Source organism: Equus przewalskii, chromosome 8, assembly GCF_037783145.1.
Source record: "Equus przewalskii isolate Varuska chromosome 8, EquPr2, whole genome shotgun sequence".
NCBI lineage: Eukaryota > Metazoa > Chordata > Mammalia > Perissodactyla > Equidae > Equus > Equus przewalskii.
The window spans coordinates 13,442,711-13,462,475 of record NC_091838.1 but is presented as its reverse complement, the minus strand read 5'-3'; the positions used below and the strand labels follow the sequence as shown (position 1 = coordinate 13,462,475).

Below are 19,765 nucleotides of genomic sequence, written 5' to 3'. Positions count from 1 at the left end.
GTCAGCTCAGGGCCAGTCTTCCTCAGCAAAAAAAAAAAAAAAAAAAAAAAAGATACAAGAGCAAGAGCTCTAAACCTGAAGTTGGAGAATCTAAGTTTAAAGTTAGGACTGCCATTTGTAGGCTGAGTGACTTTTAGTGGATCATTCAAGATCACAGAGTCCCAGCTTCCTCGTCTGTAAGTTCGTGATAATAATAGCTACAACCAGAACTTCCAGTTTCAGCTCTTACAGTAAGAAAAAAGCTGAACAAACTGAACATCAGTGACTTTTCTGGGACCCATCGGAGAACTGAGGTCACAAGGCAAACTGCCACCCTGAAATCTGGAGAAAGACAGATGAATACAGAGAATCACAGCCAAGATCAGTGTACTTGGAAAAAGGAGACCACTGGAGCTATAAACTGGTAGGAACACCCTCATGGTAATATTGATGAATCATTGAAGGCGAATGTGGACCGGCAGGAGAGTGAGACACTGCTAGGAGCTGCAGCGACCAAGGCGCCCTCACACTTTTATTGCCTTTACTTCCAGGAACTCCACCAGGTCCTTACAGTGAAAGCCAAGAAGGATCACCCTGTGGCTCCAGCAGTGGGAGGAGAATAGCAACCTTTTCGAAATACATCCAGAGTCCCAGACAAAGGCCTACCCTCCAAGCAGAAAGACTTCACCAGAACCTTATTTCACCTACAAAAAGGGCATTTAGCAACTCCACTCCCTCTAGCCTTCCTGTCTCACCTAAGGATGGAAAAAAAGAGCTAAGAAATGTTTGTGAAGATCACAACCTAGGGACACAGGCCCACTGAAAGACTGAGACTTAATCATAGGACTATGGAAGGCCCCCCCTTGCCCCACCCCTTACCAACACACCAGGAAGGCTCCAGGTTAACAACGGATTGCAGGTGAAAGAGTTGCAAGACTCAGACTGTTCAATGAGGAGCTCTCAGGGAAGCTCAAAGACAACTAAAGACACAAACACAAGGATACTAGATAATCTGAAGTCTCTGGCATCTGCAGCTACAGAAAACATTAGACACAGCCCAACTCCTAGCCAGACTGACACAAAACCTCCCAAGAAAGGCCTTTTACCTCATCTCCAATGCTTGATACATCATGTCTGGCTTTCAACTAAAAATAACTACAAGGCATGCTAAAAGGCAAGAAAAAGCACGATCTGAAGAGACAAAGAATCATCAGAACCAGAGTCAGATATGAAACAGATTTTGGAATTATCAGACAAGGAATTTAAAATAATTATAATTAATATGTTAAGGACTTTACCGGAAAAAGTTGACCACATGCAAAAACAAATGGGCAATGCAAGCAGAGAGATGGAAAGTCTAAGAAAGAATCAAAAATAAATGCTGGAAATCAAAAATACCTTTTTTAAAAAAAAGATTTTATTTTTCCTTTTTCTCCCAAAGCCCCCCAGTACATAGCTGTGTATTTTTAGTTGTGAGTCCTTCTCGTTGTGGCATGTGGGATGCCGCCTCAGCATGGCCTGATGAGTGGTGTCATGTCCGTGCCCAGGATTTGAACTGGTGAAACCCTGAACTGCTGAAGCAAAGAGCGAGAACTTAACCACTCGGCCATGGGGCTGGCCCCTCAAAAATACCTTTGATGAGCTCATTGGTAGACTGGACTCAGCCGAAGAAAAAATTAGTGAGTTCAAAAAGAAAAAATAAACAAGTAGAAGTTCATCAGACTAAAGAGCTTCTGCAAGGCAAAAGAAACTAGAATCAAAACAAAGAGACAACCTACCAATTGGGAGAAAATATTTGCAAATCATGTATCTGACAAGGGGTTAACCTCCACCATATATAAGGAATTCACAAAACTGAACAATAATAAACAAACAACCCAATCAAAAAAAGGGAAGAGGATATGAACAGACATTTTTCCAAAGAAGATATACAGATGGCCAATAAACACGTGAGAAGATGTTCAACATCACTAATCATCAGGGAAATGCAAATCAAAACTACACTAAGATACCACCTTATGCCTGTTAAAACGGCTCTAATCACTAAGACTAAAAATAGCAAATGTTGGAGAGGGTGTGGAGAGAAGGGAACCCTCATACACTGCTGGTGGCAATGCAAACTGGTGCAGCTACTATAGAAAACAGTATGGAGATTCCTCAAAAAACTAAAAATAGACCTACCATATGACCCAGCTATCCCACTACTGAGTATCTACCCAAACAATTTGAAATCAACAACCCAAAGTAACATATATACCCGTGTGTTCATTGCAGCACTATTCACAATAGCCAAGACATGGAAGCAACCCAAGTGCCCATCAACTGATGACTGAATAAAGAAGATGTGGTATATATATATATGTATATATATATATACACAATGGAATACTACTCAGCCATAAAAAAGACAAATTCATCCCATTTGCAACAACATGGAAGGACCTGGAGGGAATTATGCTAGGCAAAATAGGCCAGACTGAGAAAGACAAACACCAGCTGATTCCACTCATATGTGGAATATAAACAAACACATGGACAAAGAAAACAGTTCAGTGGTTTCCAGGGGAAGGAGGGGAGCACAGTGGATGAAGGGGAGCACTTACATGGTGAAAGACAAGAAATAATGTACAACTGAAATCTCACACTGATGTAAACTCATTATGAACTCAATTAAAATTTAAAAAAATAGTGAGTTCAAAGATATGTCAGTAAAACTTCTCAAATTGAGAGGCAAAGAGATAAAAACACAAAAAACACCAGAACTGAACATCCAAGAACCATGGGACAATTTCAAAAGGTATAACATGCACACACTTGGAGTACCAGAAGGAGAAGAAAGAGAGAACGAAGCAAAAGAAATATTTTAAGGAATAATGGATGAGAATTTTCCAAAATTAATGGCAGACACTAAATCATGGATCCAGGAATCTCCGCAAACGCCAAGCAAAATAAATACTGAAAGATCTACACCTAGGCATATCATATTCGCACTGCAAAAATCAAAGACAAAGAGAAAATCTGGAAAGAAGCCAGAGGAAAAGAACGCCTTACCTTTATAAATTATATAAAAATTATAATGGACTTCATATCACCAGCCTTGCAAGCAAGAAGAGGGTGAGGTGAAATATTTAAAGTGCTGAAATAAAAAGTCAATTAGAGTTGTTGGTTATGCAGGTATACATATTGTCAAAAGCCATGGAAATGCATTCTTAAATGAGCGCATTTTATTTTGTGTAAATTACAATGTCTCCATAAAGTTTTTTTTTTAAGTCTACCGAAGTCTAACATAAGCCAGTAACCAAGTGAAGGCCTGGGGATTTATACAAAAAGAGGGGGAGGGCAAGGCATAGCCCTTATCCCTCATGATTTAAAGACTAAAAGAGACAGTCATGGAGGAGGGAGGAATAATTAGTGCTGTGTGCTGAGCAGCCTAAGAGAAATATGAACAAGGGCCCAGGGGAACCAAGGGACAAGCACTCGGCACTTCCTGCAGAGGTTGGGGAAGGTCTCTAGAGGGAGTGACGTTTGAGCTAAGGCTTAGAGAATAAGTGGGGGCTAGCAAACGTTTCTCTGTTGTTTTAATACTGTTGTTCCCAGCTACCATTATATAACCCACACAGCACGGTGGCCTGAGAGTCACAGCTTTCCTCAGTAGCCAACCCACTCTCCCCCAAGAGACCTTCTGCTGTGGAGAGTTCTGAGATTTCCCTGCTAGTTCAGGTTGAGCAAAGACCAGGCTGAAGGTGCTTTGCAATTTATTACTTTGCATCCTCTAGAATTTGTTGTTTCTTTCTCTTTAAATTTGAGACAGTAAATGTCCAGAAAGTAGTCAAATTTCAGTTTATTATGTTTTACAATGATTTATATTTATTTTTCAAAAAGAACAAAATTATAGGCAGGACAATTTATGTATCAGAAAGATTCAGAAGACCATTTTCCACCTGGTTCATGTTTTGGGTCCAGGAGTGAAATTCGTCATATAGTTGTTGCCATTGCTGTTTGCTAAATGTCCGATGTGTGCTAGGACTAAAAAGTGGGAAATTAACCACACAGTTTTAGTTAATCTGTTTTAAAGCAATCTCCCTGTGAGATTGCTGTCTGTCTCCTCCCCTCTGCAGCCCTCCTTCCAATTCACCCCTCTCTGCTCAGGAGCTCAGCCTCCACAGTCCTTCCAGCCCAGCAGAATCCCGTCGATGAAACTGGCATGGCTTTAGCCTCAGACACCTCACCACAAGGGCTCCTTCTAAGTCCTTAAGGAGCAATAGCTTCAGGCCCCATAACATCTGGATCTACCCTGGGCCTGTGTCATGTGACATAAACATTCCATAATCTGGGAACCGCTGGAGGTCTTTACAGCCACGCTCCACAGCATCTCCTGTAACCCTGGGCTCTCCAGGACTGGTTCAACTGACCCCGTCTTATCAACGGGGAAATTAAGAGTGGTTTTTCAGGAACCGAGACCCCTCATCCGGTTCAGGCCAGTTAAGAACACCAACTCATCAACTGGGCCTGTGCAAATGCTCAACAAGTGAACTTTGTGACGTTAAGGAGCTAAAAACTCCACCCTCAGATCGTGGTAACACCGCCGTTTTGTGAACATGCATCCTATGAAGAGGCATGAAGCTTGATTACGCTTGCGCAGATCACCAATACCTGGCTTCTCCTTACTTCAGACCACCCTGCCCTTCATCCCATGGGTTGTACCCCAAGCCCTGGGTCAGGGAGACAGATCTGAGGGCACATGGCCCCATCTCCCTGCAGATTGATCTTTCAGAATAAAGCCGATTTCTTTCCACAAAAGCTGATGTGGTAATTAATTGGCTTTTTTATGTGCATTGGATAGGAGAACCCCATTTTGTGCCATAACACTCCCAGGCCTACACAGAGGGAGAGAGTTAGGAAGAGACAAACCCAATTCTTTCCCTTTCCCTGTAAGCCAACCTACTGATGAGCCCTACACTCATTAGCTTTGAACAAACCTTAATAATCTTTGAACACACAATTTTAAATGTTAAGCCTAATGAAACCGATAACACCGCTACTTTTCATTTTGTGTGTTAATGAGGACACATACAGGAACCACTACAAATAATGACTCCCATTAGAGGAAAACAAAATTAGCATTTATGGGTTCTAATTAAATTTTGGCTTCCAAATATGATGGTTTTGCTTTTCGCTAAAAATAGTAAACTTTTAAACCAGAGAAGGAAATAATAAAATGCCCAAATACTTGAAAGGAAATTGATGCAAGAGTGGCGCCATTTTATATTTCACAGCTTCTGCTTCTTCACGTGTAGCCACACTTCCAGGAGCCACAGGAAACCCAGATTCACCAGTGAGACAATAGAAGATAAAAATAAACAATGACTGTGGATGTGCTTTGAAAAAGGCACACATTTCTCTTAAATACCAGTCATTTATTATTGTTGTTGCTGCTGTTGTCATAATAATACTAGCCCTTGGGACTAGAAAGAGAGTCTGTATGGGCCACAGAATATTAAATGCATAAAGTTGAAAACATTTATCACCTTCAGTTCTGCCAGGGTCAGAAATAGCAGAAGTTGTTCAAAGCCTTTAAAAATCAAAACCAAAAATATCTCTGTGTGGAATGGATGGTTAAGAAAACAGGCATTTGGAGGAGTAAAATTTCACCTGGACCTTGTATAGCACACTCAGACGAAAATAAGCCTTTATTTTCCTCCAGAACACTCTGCAAAATGCCTACAACTGCTTGGTTACTACCAAGGGAAGATGTCTCCTTCTATTTTGGTGGCCCTGCAGCTTTCTCTCCCTAATTAGAGCCTCCATATTGTCTGGCCGTCTGCTTCTGGATTCTGCCCAAGTTGTGGTGAAGGAAGGGGTATTTTATGATCTCATCCTTTTAGTGGGAGGATAAATTCCACATTAGTCTGGTCAAGACAAAATGCCTTCAGGGAAGACACATGGACCCCTGTGGTGCTTCCTGTGTAACAGTGAAGATTCCCCCTGGCTGCAGAGCTTGTGGAGTTTCCTGTTTGACCATCTCAGAGCCAGTCAGCATGAAAACGCCGTATAAGAATGTCTGCTTTTGCTCTTTTGGGGCCTAGCTGTCATGGAAAGAAGTCCAGTCTATCCTACTCAAGAGAAAGGCCATGAACACAGGCTCTAGAGGAGAGAGGCCATGTGGAAAGGACCCAGACATATGTATGAAACCAGCTGACACCATGAGAAGAGAGAGGCCCATCGGTCTTTTGAGCTATTATGGATAAGGTGCTGGACATGTGACTGAGATGATCTTGGGCCCTCCAGCCCCAGATGGCTGCCCCAGTCAGTGTCGTGTAGAGCAGAGAAAATCTACCCCACCCAGATGTGCCTGAGTTTCTGACCTACAGATTGGTGAGCAATGATGGTTATTGTTGTAAGCAAGTGTAGGGGTGATTTCTTATACTGCTGATACGGAAATACTGTGATGATGATTATAATAATGGCCCCCAAAGAATCATGCTACCCTGTGTATATGCCCCCTTGCAATGTGATATTGCTGCATCTCCCATCAGAGGTAGGTGCCTGTGACTTCCTTTGATCAAAAGAATGTGGCAGGAGAAACTTTGTGCAAGTCCCAGAGCCTAGGTCACAACAGACTCTACAGCTTCAACTCTCACACTTTTGGAAGCTAGAGATCGCCATGCTGGAAAAGCTTAGTCTAAATTAGCGGAGGATGAGAGGCCACATGGAGGAAAGCCAAGGTTTGGTTTGAGGGGGTGGGGACAAAATTGTGCTCAGAGACTGAAACAGTCTTGGCCAATAGTTTATTTAACACAGGTTCACTGTGGGATTTATAATGGTTTCACAAGCCAATAGTATACAGGATAATGTCTCTTAATAAGCCAATAAAGACATAACATAACATACTCCAAACCAATGGTGGTCTAATTAAACTATTGTTCCAGGCAAGGGTAGATGAAAGGAATGAAGTCCAAATTTAGTTCAAGGTGTACCTTTTGACAGAGGAGGCACTCAGGAGAGACAGCTTAACCAACCAAGAGCTGACATCCAGCTGCCAGTGCAAAACAAAAGTGAAAAGTCCCTTGTTGCCAGAGCTTGTTGCTAGGGAAGGATGGCAGTGGTGTTGGTGGGCAGGCGCTGATCTCCTTCACAGGGTACTGCACAGTTTATCACCACCACCCATAAAGGAGTCATCCTTATTACAGTAGGAGCTAATGCCCTAAATCTTCAGAGAGCTTATTTGGGTCAGCAAGGTGTTGCCTTGCCCAGACTGAAACTCTCGAATAGTCCTCGCAAACTCTGGGTATGTATAGTCTAAAGGTCCCCATGCCATAGTTGCCTCTCCCCATGTTCTTACTGATAAGCCTCCAGGAGTATCATCAACTGAGCGGAGTGTTTATCAGTGACAACAGCAGATGAGATGGTGACATCCTGACACAATTTACTTCATTCTTATATCAAAACAAGATTATTTTCATCTTTGTCACAAACAAGTGGATTAAACCAATTTCACTTAAGTCACAAACAAGTGGATATGAAATAATATTAAAGCAATACACACGCTAACTAACAGCCAACACCATCAGCCAGAAATGTGAGTGAGGTCATCTCGAACCCTCTCACAGCAAATGAGTGTGAACACATGAGTAATCCCGGGCAAGACCACGAAGCTTGCCAACCCATGGAATCATGAGAAATAACTGTTGCTGTTTTAAGCCACTAAATTTTGGGATGGCGTTCTATGTAGCAAAGGATAATGGAAAAAAATACTCACCCACCTGGCTCCTGGCTGGTTCATCTGGCCTTGCTCCCCCGGGCTCCCCACCCCAAGGATAAGTCCAAGTACACACTGTAGCCCGACAGTACAGACAACCTTCTGGCTCCGTTTGACTGCTGGAAGGATAGAGCAATGGTCAGGTGCACAGGCTCTAGAATTACACTGCCTGGAGTGAATTAGAGCTCTGCCATCCATTGACAAGATGAGCAACCTAAGGCACGTTATCCTGTTCATTAAATAGAGATAATAATAGAAAGTACCTCACATAGTTGTGAGCATTCAATGAGGTAATCTACATAATATGCTCAGTAAATGTTAGACAGCCTTATTTTTCAAAGGCATGAGTTAGGTTTTTATGGAAAGTCTTTACAAGTTTTTAAATAAAGTCATATCCTTTAAAAATCTTTTTATAAAATAAAACTGAGAATGAAAAGCCCACATTTCCATAGTCCTCCAAACATTCTTGAGGGAGTTGTCATGGTAGTACTGGAAGGATTGCAGAGGAAATGGTATAGGGCATTTTTTACGGGATGGATATGTAGGAGGGCATACTTCTAAGTGATAATTTAAAATATTTTTGGACAAAGCTTTAAGCTCTGCTTTAAAAAAGAAAATTGTTACTTTCAATTACTTCTTACACCAGGATTTTTAAAACTTCAGACTTCTTCTCCAAATCAAGATAGGCATGTAAAACACTCATTTTATTCTGATGCTGCACAACAGAAATATTGATAAACTAGAGAAAATACAGGAAAACATCACCAGTGTTAAGTTCCGTAGACTAGAGTGAGAAGTTCCACTGAAGTGACATGGCAGTAGAAGCACAGAAAGAGAACTAAGCAGCTCTAGCTTAGAAAGTAATCATTGAAGATTAAAAGTTTGATGAAAAGATACTACATCTATGTGTCACGAGTTTGTAGACTGGGAATAATGGAAAGAATAAAGGTAAATGGTCCAATTTGTTGGACTATAATGTAAATAATTTATTTTAATTGGATTATGGGTTTTCACCTTGAGTATTGCTTCATACAATTGAGATATCAACAAAATTGTCAAGATGGTACATTCAGAATGAAGCGTCTTCTTTAATAAGAACAAATAAGATAAGAATTTTCTAGAGTCAGAGGCCACGCCACAACTCTGGAATAGTTTTAGTAATCAGCACAGAAAATATGAAGAAAAAATGTATACTCTTCAGTTGTCTTAGTTTAGGCTGCTGGAACAAAATACCATAGACTGGGCAGCTTAAACAACAGAAATGTCTTTTTCACAGTTCTCTGAGGCTGAGAAGTCCAAGGTTAAGGTGTCATCTGATTCAGTTCCTGGTGACAGCCCTCTGCCTGTTATGTTCTCACAGGTGGGGAGAGAGAGAGTAAGCAAGTCTGCTCCTTATAAGCATCTTCTTATAAGGGCACTAATGCCCCGTAATGGCTCCACCCTCATGACCTAATTATCTCCCAAAGGCCCCGTCTCCAAACACCATCACATTGGGGATTAGGGTTTCAACGTGAGAATTTGGGGGAACACAAACATTTAGTCCCTAGCATTAGTTAAAAGGTTACTATGGCAAGTTGCATTTCCCCAAAAGGCCAGAATAATATTTTCTGTCTCACATGTGTTTCTAACACCTTGCCATTCTCCTACAAATAGATGGAATTTGTTTCTCTTCCCCCTTTAACCTGGGCAGGTCTTTGTGACTGCTTCAAATAATAGACCTGTAGTTTTCATCCAGTGGTATTTTGTCCCCTAGGGAATATAGGACAGTGTCTGGAGACATTTTTGGTTGTCACAGTCGGTGGGAAGGGTGCTACTGCTGCTAAACATCCTACAGTGCATGGAACAGCCCCACAACAAAGAATTATGTGGCCAAAAATGTCAATAGAGTGGAGTTCGAGCAACTCTAATAGAGTATGGTGGAAGCAATGCTTTATGACTGTCTAGGCTAGGTCATGAAGGACAATATAACTTCTGCCTAACACTCTTTCTGAGGGGTTGGTCTCCTTTGGAACCCAGCCATCAAGCAATGAAAATCCCAAGCCACACAGAGTGACCTACATGGAGAAGAACCAAAGCCCTGGCACTCAGCCCTGGCTGAGGTCCCAAACAACAACCAGCACCAACTTAGCCAGTCGCGTGAGTGCGCCATCTTGGAATCAGATCCTCCAGCCCTCAGTCAAGACACCCTAGCTGATGCTGTGTAGAGCAGGGATGGGCCATTCACTCTGAGCCCTGTTCAAATTGTAGGTTCATGAGATGAACAAATGACTTGTTTTTTAATTCACTAATTTTGGATGTGGTTGGTTACAAAGCAATAGAAAACCGTTATCTTATTTATCCATCCATCAATCCATCCATCATATATTCAACCATCCATCCATCTATCCATTCAATATCATGAGTTGCAGAGGTTAATGCCTTTATAAATAGTATTATGTGCTTGATAAAACATTTCTGTAGTTTATTCTCAAATTCTTTATTACCTCGTAAAGAGAGTAGGGTGGGGAATCTTTGGGTGGCCATGGGCTCTTCCAGGAGACCCTTCCTTTAGTTACAGTGCATTAGTGGTCACCTACAGAATTATCAGTGAAACTGACCTGAAGAACTTCTACAGTTCTTAAGCCAGTAAAAATAACACAGTAAACATAAATTTGAATTCTAAGATTATACAGCAAGAACAGCAAAGAGCATAATTATTGATCCTTTCATAAAACTTTTCAAATAGATGTAAGGTTCAGATGCATTCAGCAGGGTAAGAATGTTATTTTTAAAGAATCAATACACATATTATATAGCTATAATGCTTCATAGAAAAAATTTTTCAGTAGAAAATTGACCCGGGGCAAAAGACTGGAAGAAATTTAGATAATGGCTTTTATTTCTACTTGGATTCTATATTAGAACATAAAAATTTATAGCAAGAAATTTTCATCAGGCCATTAACATACTAAATAAAATAATGATGGTAACTGAAACGTTTTTAACATTAGTTAGTATGTTAGAATCTATTAGGATGTTTCTAGTCAACATCCTCACCCTGTGTGGTACTGTGATTTAAATTTATATTAGTTTTTGAGGTTATTACTTTTTTCATTAACAGAGTTTTACATGGTTAATATTTCAGAATCATAATACCATCTTTTCTTCACCTTAGTCTTCTAAAAACATGTGTTCTTATTTTTTCTGTAGATGCTTTGTGAAATGAAATTGGATGGATGGATGACAGATTGGCAGTAGATAGGGAGGTACGTAGATGATAGGTAGATAGATAGATAGATAGATAGACAGACAGACAGATAGATAGATAGATAGATAGATAACCTTCTCTGGTAGCAAAATTAATCCAACTAAGATTTTAAATCATCCAAATTTTCTGGGTAAAATTTGTCACTGAGAATCTGATAATAGGACCCCAATCTTTGCCTGAAAAGAAGTGCCTTTTTCTCTTCCCTCACACTTCCTACTCCATTCAAATATCCTCACTTATCTGCACTTACCAGCCTCAGATCAACCTAGACAGGGGATTGCCCCCTGACTATATAGGAACTTTTATAAGCATAATCCATTGCCTTGTTAAAGTTCTGTCTCTGAATCTTGTCCCGTACCATACTGATAATTCTCCTGGGGTCTCTTCTTCTTGGTGTGTGACCATCTCCCTTCTTCCTGCAGATCACATAGTTCCTACCTGTTGTTTGATGCTGGCCCTCCCAGTGTTTATAATCTATGATGTGTGTTTTCCTGTTTTTCTGACTGGTCATGGGAAAGTCTTCGACAGCTACCTAAACACACATTTCTGACCCCTTGTCCAGCCTGTCAACATCCTCTCCCTTCCCACACACAATGGCTCCATAACCATGTTTCTTCTGCTTTCTCTGCTCATTACCAGCCACAAAGTCTTAAACTTTGTAGTGACCACGCAAGAAGCCACAGTGCTTCTTGGAACCAGGAGAATGTGTAATAATCTTTCAGAAAGAGTAATAGAGATTAATTTGGAATTGGCTTAATTGGTGTGTTTAAGTCATTTTAGAATAATGTTCAAACAATCTGTGGTGAAGGATCAGTTTCTTTTTTATTTCCGATCTCTGTAGAGGAATATGTGGCCCTATTGTGCACAAGTAGTTGGCACCTCTCACTGCACGCCCAAGAGACTGACCATGTTGAGTTCAACACCACCTAAACTTGTCTAGACCTTGTTCAACAACACAAGTCCACTGATCACGTGCTTGGATGTCCCAGCAATATTTAATTGCTATAAAAGTTTCTAAACACTTAATCTCAGCTCTGTACTTTGTGGACCATTAATCAATAGTTCACAGGCTGGCATCAGTTGCAGACCACATTGTGGGTATGTAGCACTGATCTTCAAAATTCACTTAGCCTTAATGCCTCCCTCCTTAGCGCATCACTTAACGAGGATATTAAATGTAGAAGATTTAGAGTCTCCTCAGTAGAACATTTGATTTGTGTACTTTTCATATTCTAAAGAGTCATTTTAAGAGTGAAAAGAGTAAGGATTTGACGTCAGTGCACAGATTCCAATCCTATCTCCACAACTTACTAGACACGTGGCTTTGGGTAGGTTATTTACCTTTCTGAGCCTCAGTGTTTCTCATTTAGAATATGGGGAAAACACATTACAAAGATTGTGCGAGGATTAGGATGATAACGCTGTGAAACATTGAGCACAGTGCCTGCAATGTAGCAGTGAGCGATAAATTGTTGTTCCCATTATTGTTAAATTGTCAAAACTGCCTTGCAATTAGGATTATCTCCCAATTCTTATCATGATTTCATTTTCTTCAAGTAAGACGTTCTTAAAACTATCTTTTCCTCTCTAATTAAAAAAAAGAGTTATTTAACGACTCTAACCGATGTCTTCCAACTGCAATGAACGAGGGCTTATCTTAGTAATGAGTATTAACTCAGCAACTAAATATTAAAATTTCTTATTTCCAGTACAAAATGGCCTGAAAGAATTCATGAAATCCAAACAAATCTGATTTAAATCTAGAACAAATAATTGTGTTGAGAGCATCAGTGCCGACCTGGGTCAGCCACGGCTCAATGAAAACGACTGGGAAGAACCAGAGGCCTCCACTCTTCGTTCCCAGCCACAGAGACGTGTAACTGGAATCAGCCCCTCCGATCAAGCACACATTTTGCTGCTAGATGGCTTTCTGCTTTAAGAGCCTTTGTCCCAATATCTGTCTGAATTTGCATCCTTTTACTTGACTGTAAGAAATAAAATAGCCTGAAAAACAACGACAGTCCAGGTTGGTTTGGTATGGATAGTTTAGCCAAACTACTGAAAACTGAAATCACGTGCTTTAAGGCAAACTGCCTCAAATCAGTTCTCTGTATATTTTAGCCAACTTGTTTGACTTGTCAAAAGTCTGGAGATGTGGCCTGTATACACAGGTATTTGTTGGGACAGGCAATCACCATAGGCTCTGAGTGTCCTTGTAGGTTCTTGCTGCTTCTGTCAAGGATGCAGGGCCCTGACAGTTCTTTACTTGGTCCATTTCTCAGATGTGTGTTTGTAGCAAACAACCTTGAGCGATGAGGTAATATCTCTCCCCAGAGAAAGAGAGGGCTTGCTTCCTTCTCATTATATAAGCAGTGGAGTCCTCAAGCTCAGTGTTCCTCAGTGTGAGACAACCCACTACATGCATAGCATCCACCGGGACCCTTCTGTGTCACCTCAGTGGGACTTAGGGGAAGGGAAAACCAATGCAATATCATGCTCATACTGGCTGTGCTGTAATTAACAAAGCCTTGTGTCTCTGATTCAAGATTGTTGTGTCTTCTGCCGGCATCTATGAAACAGTAATAGGCTAACTTGTAAGAAGTATAAAATCTGGTGGACTTCTGCAACAGTTGACAGGCAGTTAATCTGATGTAATAAAAGAAAAAAAATTCCAGTGGTCTATATTCTAATGAATCTTTATGGACACATATCATGAGTGTTTTTATTAGGTATTTATGAATAAGATATAGATCAATGAAAGAAAGACTATTAAACTATTTGTAGGAAAATAAGAACATTAACAGCATCCTGAATTTGCTGACTGCTAAACTGTTATGAATAAATTGATTAAATTAGAAAAACCCAAGTTAGAACCTTTTAAACTGTAGTACATCCAAATATTAAAGAACTCGGCAGCTGGCTGGGGCTTTTAAAAACTACGCTTTGTTGGGAGATTTTAATTTAGAACCATATAAATATTTTACACAAATATAAAACAAAGTGAAGTTTTTAAAAAGGAATTTCTAAAAACTCCAAAGTGAAATGAAACAAATAGAACTATCTTTTGAGATGTGAAATGATCATATGGGAAGGAATTCTCTCAAGCAAATTTAAGATGCAGTAATTTCTGTAACTCGAGGGGGGTATGCCCTAAGGACAAAAACAACTTTTAAATGTAAACTGTTTTCACTGTTCATGCGGCTGCTGCTGTTTGTATTATTATGCTGAAACCACTGTGTGTGCATTACAGGACAGAGACAGTCAATGAGTTTTAATGTTGAAGCCACTGCGAACATTGTGTACACACACATACACACACACACATTTCCTTGTTCTGACAATAAAAGGGCTTAGAATAAATGACCAAAACAGTAGAAATGTACACCCTGTTACCCACATGATAGCTTCCCAAAAATATTTCCCACTTAAAAGAACTAGGGTTCCTTGGTGTAAGTTCAGCTTCCACTTTTCAGGCACGTATTATCTAAACTGATCCGAGAATACGTTATTGTAGCAGAAAGTAAAGAGTATCAAAAAACACTACTTCCAATCTGAAGGATTCTTTAAGTCAGTTTAAAGAGGCTCCCTACTGGTGAGGTTGAGTGAATTTGAGCATCATTAGGGAAAATAACAACAGTGGATAGGACCACATCAAATATGTTTAAGTCCATGAGTTCATAATGAAACTTAAACTAAACTAAACAAAAATGAAATATCAAGAAATAAACAAGATAAAATCCTCAAGGGTTACATCTGGAAAATACTTAATATGCCAACTCATTATTTTGAAAACAGGCAATTTAAGCAAAATAATCCAGTGGTTTATCCTGCCTTTCCTATACGGACTGTATCTCAGTCAGAGTAACCATATATTAGATGAGGATGGATTTCTTCTTATACAAATATTATAGTTAATAAGTGAAGAAAGAATAATAGTATAATGAAGTCACTATTTTGCATCCCTTCATAAGAAAATGTATCTAGGCAATGATCACTAATGACAGCTAATATCACACACATTAGATGCTTCTGACAGAAGGACAAAGTACCTGTACAAACCTATATAAAGTTGTCCTGCCAAAAAAAATAAATAAACCTAAAATTAGTCAAACCATTTGATAAAACTATCCATTTACAAGAAATACAAGAAACAAACAACAAAAAGAACAATAACAACAAAGTGTAAAATTTCAGACCCTTCACAGATTTTTACAGTAGTAAACTAAAATATTGGCCAGCCATAAAGCAATAAATACAGTAGGGGAGGTAGAGTATGTTGAAACATCAAAACTAGTTCCATCTATCACTTATTTCTCAATTGAAAAATACGTGCTTCTGATATGTGGAAGGGAATTTTCTAGATCCAAGCCTCTGCATTAGCAGGCAGTGGCAGGAATCACTCCATGCCACCAGCTTCTTTGACTTGCTGCTGTTGTCAAGAACACGTGGAAGGGAGGAGCTGTGTGGCCAAAGCAGTCAGTCAAAGCCTGTTGTGTCGAAGCTTCTGAAGTACAGCAAACTTCTTGGAAAACAGCTTTTAAAAAAAATCTACACCTAAGTTTTCTCTGTAGCACCCGAGGCTGCAAGAGGGTTTTCCTTGGCTAAGATTTTTAGCATAAGACTCTGATAACAATGACAAATCGGGATCATGTAAGCAACATTTCATATCTTACAAAACAAAAAGCAACAACGATTTTATTTAAATTTTCATATAATAAGATTAAAGACATTGCAAACGTTAACATAGCTGTTAAGCAACAGACTATTCATTTTGAGCGGCCCAAAATTCTGTCAGTGTTTTTGACCAATGTGAAATAAATTTTTCACAAAAAACCTATGAACTTGTTTCAGGATGAGAACAACCACAAAAGTAGAATTGCAGCTACCTACTACTTTAAAAAGCCATAATGTATGACCATCCACACTGTCAAAACAAATAAGGGATGATTATTTGAATCAAAAAAAAAATCTTTGATTTAAAAAAGCGTTACTTTAAATCAGTGTTTCTCAGCTGGGGGCAATTTGCTCCCCAGAGGACAATTAGCAAAATCTGGAGACATTTTTCGTTGTCACAGCTTGGGAGGGGAGTGCTACTGGCATCTAGCGGGTAGAGGCCACGGCTGCTACCGTACACCCCACCGTGCACAGGGCGGCTCCCACAACAAAGAATTAACTGGCTCAAAATGTCAGTTGCGCCAAGATTGAGAAACTCTGCTTAAATGGAAATTCTTCCTTTGTGTATTTAAGAATTTGAAATTAGTGTGTTCAACAAACACTAATCAAACAATCAAAACTTAGTTAATTGAAACACCTATTTTTTCATTCCATCTTTCTTTTAAATTTCATTTAATGTGGATAGTTTCCCCCAACCCTTGTTGAAAATTATCGCCAGGTCCCTGACTTTTCTGTTCTTCACTCTTAGGTCCTATGATCACTTTAATAGACAAACACACACTGGATGCATAATTAGAATGTTCGGTCCAGAAGGTAAATCAAAACTCTGAATTTGATTTAATATCAGATCTTCTCTCTTCTCCCAGCTTAATCCTGATTCAGAATGGAAGCCTGGTGTGGGGGTGAGGGTGGGGGCTTGGCTGGCATCTCTGTTTCTCTGTTCCCTTACTACCTGAGTTTGACCCCTGCAAGGCTGGCATGTTGGAAGAGAAGAAGGGAAAAAGCAGGAAAAGTCTTACTTGAACTATTGCCATCATCAGCTGGTGTCTCACACCCTGGGCCTGGCAGAAGTTTCAAGAAGACTTTCTGTCTCCTGGTGCTTTCATGGGCTCTTCAGAGGTTCCTACTGAGCCCTTTATTGTATAATAATTTGCCTGGCCTTTGTCCCATGTTTGTGGCAGAGAGTTTCTAAAACCCCTTGGCATTTCCTGAGTGATGGGAGTATCTTTGTTATGATCATGAGGTGAGTAGCGGAAGGTGACCAGCTCTAGGATGAGGGCCGGTCACCAGAAAGACCAACTGTGTGATTAGACGGTTGAGACTTTGGGCCAGCCAGGCCTCCAGGGAGGGGAGGGAAGCTGGAGATTAAATTCAATCACATGGCCAATGATTTAATCAATCATGCCTATGTAATGAGACCCTGGAAGAAACTCTGGACCCAGAGGCTCAGAGGAGCTTCCTGGTTGGTGAATACATCGATGTGCCAGGAGAGTGACATACTCTGACTCAACAAGGATAGGGCACGGAAGCTCTGCATTCTCTCTCAGACGTTGCCCACCCTATGTAGACCCTTTATAACAAAACTAATCATAAGTACAGCACTTTCCTGAGTTCTGTGAGCATAATAGCAAATAATCAACTAAGGAGGTCGTGAGAACACCCAAATTCATAGCCAGTCAGTCAAAAGTACAGGTGGCCTGGGGACTTCCAAAGTACAGGTGGGTCTGAAGTAAGGGCAGTCTTGTTGGGGACCATGTGTTTAAACCTGTAGAGTCTGACACTAACTTCAGGTAGTTGGTAACAGAATGGTAAAGCAATACACACCAGTTGGGTTTTTACCACAATATCCTTCAAAAGTACTTCTCTGTTCCTTTGACAAATTGTAGGTATATCTCTATGAAAGATGAGTCTTGAGCACTGCTTCTTCGGCTTCTAGGCATTCACCTTTAGCTTCTGCTGCTGGGTGCATCCACCATTCAGGGCAGCCTTGGTGGTTAGGACCAAAGACCACCCCACACTGACTCTCTTGGTTGCTGCCCACATCCGGTCCATAGGAAGCACCCACACTTCCCTTGCCCCAACAAACATCCAACAAGGCAACACTTTTTTCTGCCCCCACCAAAGTAAGAGGTAGTTCTTCCCTTGACCTCTACATTTCCTGAGCAGATGTAGACCCTAGTCTATTATGCCCGCAACTGCCAGGTCACAAGTTAAGGTCTCTGCATGAGAAACTTCATCAGGTCTCTGTAGAAACTTCATTAGACCTGATGTAGGATATAGAAACTACTCTCAAACCTCCTGCAAGAGAGAAGTACAGGCTCATAAGATAATGACAACTCTGTACAAAGATATTTTTCACAAAATCCCTTTTTCCATTCTCTGGAGGTTTCTACAACCTTAGGGTGGGTGAGAGAATTAGAATAGATCCTAAGCTCTTTCCTCTGAAAACCTATAGTGATTTGGTCCCTCACTTTGAAATTTCACATTTATTATTTCTTGGTGCCAAGTCACTTGAAATTTTAACATCTGTTACATATTTAATTGAATATTACAAACAAAGCTGAAAAAGTAGAAGACAGAAATGTAAAACATAGATTGTGGGAAACTGACAGCCAATTCTCAACTAGGAAAAAACAATCCTGAGTTAATCAGTCAATAACATTAAACTTAGAAAAAGTTGTTTACATGGAACTTCTCTAGGAACCTATATGTTGCTTGATCTGTTCAAAATGTTTAAAAATGTAGCATGTATTCACAAGGTTAAAATGTCCATACCTCCTAAAGCAATTTACAGATTCAGTGCAATCCCTATCAAAGTCTCAACAACATTTTTCACATAAGTAGAACAAAGAATCCTAAAATTTATATGGAACAACAAAAGTCCCCAAATAACCAAAGCAATCCTGAGAAAAACAAAAAAAAAAAACCAGGCTGGAGATTTCACACTCCCTGATTTCAAAATATACTACAAAGCTACAGTAATCAAAACAGCATGGTACTGGCACAAAAACAGACACACAGATCAATGGAACAAAATCAAGAGCCCAGAAATAAACCCACACATCTATGGACAGCTGATTTTCAACAAGGGAGCCAAGAACATACAATGGGGAAAGGAAAGCCTCTTCAATAACTGGTGTTGGGAAAACTAGACAGCCACATGCAAAATGAAAGTAGACCATTATCTTACACCATACACAAAAATGAACTCAAAATGGATTAAAGATTTGAAAGCAAGATCTGAAAACATAAAACTCCTAGAAGAAAACATAGGCAGCATGCTCTTTGACATAGGCCTTAGCAGTATCTTTTTGAATATCATGTCTCCTCAAGCAGGGGAAACAAAAGAAAAAATAAACAAATGGTACTACATCAAACTCAAAAGCTTCTGCGTAGTAAAGGAAACCATCAACAAAATGAAAAGACAACCTACCAATTGGGACAAAATATTTGCAAATCATATGTCCAATAAGGTGTTAATATCCAAAATATATAAAGAACTCATACGACTCAACAAACAAACAAAAGACCAAACAATTCCATTAAAAAATGGGCAGATGATATGAACAGGCATTTTTCCAAAGAAGATATACAGTGGTCAACAAGCACAGGAAAAGATGTTCAGCATCACTAGTTATCAGGGAAATGCAAATCAAAACTGCAGTGAGACATCACCTCACACTCATCAGAATGGCTATAATTAACAAGACAAGAAATAACAAATGTTGGAGAAATGTGGAGAGAAGAGAAGCCTTGTACACTGCTGTTGAGAATGTAAATTGGTACAGTAACTATGGAAAACAGTATGGAGAGTGCTCAAAAATTAATAGAAATACCATATGATCCAGCTTTTCCACTTCTGGGTATTCATATTATCCAAAGAACATGCAAACACTAATTCCAAAAGATATATTCCCCACCATGTTCATTGCAGTGTTATTCACAATGATCAAGGCTTGGAAACAACCTAAGTGCCCATCAATGAATGAGTGGATAAAGAAGATGTGGTATACATACACCATGGAGTACTACTCAACCATAAAAAAAGATGAAGTCTTGTCATTACAACAACATGGATGGACCTCGAGGGTATTATGCTAAGCAAA

General features: G+C 39.9%; 1 long non-coding RNA gene across 2 annotated transcripts in view; it reads right to left on the bottom strand.

Annotated features, from left to right (window-relative positions):
* Positions 1-19,765, bottom strand: part of LOC103548059 (uncharacterized) — a 64,200-nt gene that overhangs the window by 19,205 nt on the left and 25,230 nt on the right. The window contains exon 3 of one of the 2 annotated variants that reach the window (XR_011543358.1): positions 7,739-7,857. The exons of the other annotated variant lie outside the window; for it this stretch is intronic. This is a non-coding gene — a long non-coding RNA (uncharacterized lncRNA). The remainder of the gene's footprint in view (positions 1-7,738; positions 7,858-19,765) is intronic. 2 annotated transcript variants of the gene reach the window in all.